The 3,815-nt window shown below is 41.4% G+C and overlaps 1 long non-coding RNA gene across 1 annotated transcript; it reads right to left on the bottom strand.

The window, feature by feature from the left end:
- LOC130330292 (uncharacterized) lies at positions 1–876 on the bottom strand. The gene is made up of 3 exons (XR_008873482.1): positions 808–876; positions 606–700; positions 1–130 (listed from the first exon to the last, which is right to left on the bottom strand). It is a non-coding gene; the product is annotated as an uncharacterized LOC130330292 (long non-coding RNA).
- Between the last annotated feature and the right edge of the window lie 2,939 nt (positions 877–3,815).

The following is a 3,815-nucleotide window of genomic DNA, read 5'->3' as shown; positions in this document are numbered from 1 at the left end:
CCCCAGTATGGCCCCTGCCTTATAGTTTCAAAAGTGATATTATCTTTCCTAGTGTCCTGAACATCAAACAGTGGGAAATTCCAGTATCATTGGATTCCTAAGCAGGTTCAATGCTTTATAAAGGTTTAACCTGTGAAAAAAACTGGATTACAAAATGATAGGAATTCATGATAAAAACTGCCAAGAAATCATATATATATATATATATATATATATATATATATATATTTACTTTTATTTATAAAAAAAAATAAATTGGTGACACATTTCAAAGCACAACTAAATTGTTCAAAATGTACTGTGTGAACCTGTGAACCCAGCCTTACAGCTCATTCACACTATAATTTGTGGTCATCAGGTGCAGAACAAGCCGGCGCTAGGACCGCTCGGAAATGCGTTGTCTCCATGGTTTCAATTCATTCAAGTGGATTCCGACAAAAGGATATTCATTCTTTGGACAGAGTCTTGCATGTGGAATTTCAGTTGAATGGTGCAGCAGAATCAAATTGAAAACAATGGAAGACTGATGCACCAGAATTTCCAAGCAGAATTCCACTCACAAAATGCATAGTATAAACTGGCCCCACCCAAATAGTTCAGTGTACCTGAGTTCTCTAAGATGACTAAAAAAATATTTCATAACCGGGAAATAAGCAGATCGAGCTCCCTATTCACTGACAGGAAGCAGATATCTTGAATGCTGTGAGAAATATAGGCATAAATTAAATTAAAAACAACATTGCTCAGCTTCTCACTGCACAATTTACAAGCTGTATGTGGCAGCCACTGAGTGTTAGTAGGACGTACCTTGTTCACTTCGTGATGCCAGGGCACCGTTTATCCGATCCACGGTCCGAAGGTGGGAGGCAGTCTTCCTGGGCCAGACATCATGAGAAAATAAACACACTGACATCAGGTTATTGTTAAAGGGGTACTCTGGCCCTATGACATCTTCTCCCCTATCCAAAGGACTGCCCACAATCTCTCATACAGACACCCACCTGTGGCAGCTGCACAGAGTGATGTTTGCTCCATGTCTGAAGGGTCATGACTACGGGGCCCTTGACTGCAACAAACTCAGAAATATTGTACAAATGGAAGCACACCAAAGATGTTCAAATAATGCTGCATTAGTTGAACATCTTTGGTGTGCTTCCATTTGTACATTATTTCTGGGTTTGTTGCAGTGTTTGTTTTATATAATGTTGGTTAAGCACCCAGGTTTATTCATATTTTTCTAGCTGAGCCCCCCTCCCTTTCTTTCTTGAATACGGGGCCCTTGAGACATGGAGCAAACATCGCTCTGTGCAGCTGCCATAGGTGGGTGTCTGTATGAGAGATTGTGGGGGTCCCCAGCAGCAGGACCCTCGCAATCAGACATCTTATCCCCTATCCTTTGGAAGTGTCTACCCCTTTAACTTCCTTTACTGAGCATGTGAAGTTGGTATAACTTGTGTGAGAGTGAAAGTGTGAGAGACAGCGTACCCCTTGCAAGCCTTGTTGCCCTTCTGAGACTTGTGGTGCTTTTCACTGAACGGATTTGTAAAATTTGTGATTCTAGTAGCTAGGGTCCTTCCAAGGCACTGTAAACTATTCTGCAGGGGCCTGCAATCCTCCCAAGGGTGACACTTGTAGGATGACAAGTAGTGTTGAGCGGCATAGGCCATATTCGAATTCGCGAATATTCGCGAATATATGGACGAATATTCGTCATATATTCGCGAATATTCGCATATTCGTTATATTCTCGTTTTATTTTTGCATATGCGAAAATTCGCGCATGTGAAAATTATCATATGTGAATATTAACATATACAAAATTAACATACGCATATGCGAATTTTCGCACGCCAGTCTCACACAGTAGTATTACAGCCTTCTTTACACCACACAAGCTGGAAGCAGAGAGGGGTGATCACTGTGATGTGTACTGTGAAGAAAAAAAAAAATAAAATATTCGTAATTACGAATATATAGCGCTATATTCGCGAAATTCGCAAATTCGCGAATATGCGATATTCGCGAATAATATTCGAATTGCGAATATTCGCGAGCAACACTAATGACAAGTAGTAAACTTGAAACTGAAGTAGGCTTCTGCTTAGGACACACAACACACCTGAGCTTAGCTGTTGCTCAGGAGTCTGGCTGGAACTAGACAGGCTAATGTCCAGTACTAGACTGTCTAACTCCTCCCCTGTACCTCCCCTGGGGTCGCATTGGCTCACATGGTCACATGGGGTTCACTACTCACATTTTTAAAGGCACAGTAACATATTAAATTTACAAAACAAAGAAAACCAATCTGCGTCACTTGTGATTAAATAATGAGTCTGAGCGACAACAAGTTTATTAAACATATATGACAACATTTACATACAATATAAAAAGTGAATTGCAAGAGGAATACAGTATCAATAAGGTGATATCACCGGCCCTGTATACAATTTATGAATAAGAAGTACATAAATAAGTCACAAGCTATAGCAGAAAATTGGAAGGGAAATGAAGTATAATGGCACACTATTGCACTAAAGGGTAAGGTATAACATATCTACCCTAAACACTCAAAGTGAGAGTAAAGTGCCAAATAAGTCAAAAAGTGACACGCTAGATACAGACCTAATGGTGGGTAACCAAGGACAAGTAGTAACAGGAGGCGGGATAGCATCACTCCAACGCTCGTTTTGGTACGTCACCTTTGTCTGGGAGTGGCCCTATCTCGGTCAACCTGTCTATTTATACAAGAGAACACCAAACATCATGCAGAACTTACTGGGGTTACGGAAACACCTGTGGCAAACATGAATGCCGTCATGGCCTGCAGCCCGGAAGCCGGAACAGCCATGTCACATGACTGCAGCATGTAATAAATTACGTGACTGCGTCATGATACTGGTGCGACTTCCCGCATCCCCGATGGTCTCCGGACCGGCACATGCGCACATGTACTAAACAGCTTACTTAGAGTCTATTGTTTCCTCTCCACCCTAGACCGGCACACTGGTACTTCTCCAGGGTGGGTTCTCTTACGGAACCTCTGTCTAAATTTATCGATTGGTTGCTACATCCTCTGTTGGCCGATATTCCATCACTTGTTAAGGATACTAGCAAGTTCTTACAGACCCATGAGGGTTTGGCATGGCCAGTGTATAGTCTCTTGGTGTCTATCGACATCAAGAGTTTATACACAAGCATCCCCCAAGATCTGAGTCTTTCAATGGTGAGAGAACTTCTGAGCAATTCTGATAAAAGTACAGGTTACATCAAGTTTAATTGGGATTCTTTACAGTTCATCCTGTCCGGTAACACTTTCAAATTTGGGGACACCTGGTCTGCTCAGACTGGAGGAATGGCCATTGGTACACCAGTCGCGTATACCCTGGCCAACCTCTATGTTGCTATGTTCAAGAAAAAATACATCTTCTCAGAGATTAATTAATTCCTAAAATATAATCACTGCTACAGAAGGTTCGTAGATGACATTTTTATGGTATGGACGGACACAGAGTCCACACTTAATCCGTCCAATAACATGAACCTCAAATTTACATATAAAATAGGCAGAGGTGAATTGGAATTTTTAGATGTATTAGTCAGACATGCTGAAGGCAAACTTACCACTGTTGGTTACCGTAAACCTACTGCATGTAATTTGTTACTACACTACCAGAATTACCACCCTGAGCACACTAGGTTGGCAGTGTCCTATGGCCAATTTCTCAAGTTAAAGTGAATTAATAGTGAACCAGCAGATTATACAACCCAAGCTTCTGAGTTAAGACAATGCTTACTCTGTAGAGGTTATCCTGCTG

Source organism: Hyla sarda, unplaced genomic scaffold (assembly GCF_029499605.1).
Source record: "Hyla sarda isolate aHylSar1 unplaced genomic scaffold, aHylSar1.hap1 scaffold_332, whole genome shotgun sequence".
NCBI classification, from domain to species: domain Eukaryota; kingdom Metazoa; phylum Chordata; class Amphibia; order Anura; family Hylidae; genus Hyla; species Hyla sarda.
This window is presented reverse-complemented; position numbering and strand designations above follow the sequence as displayed.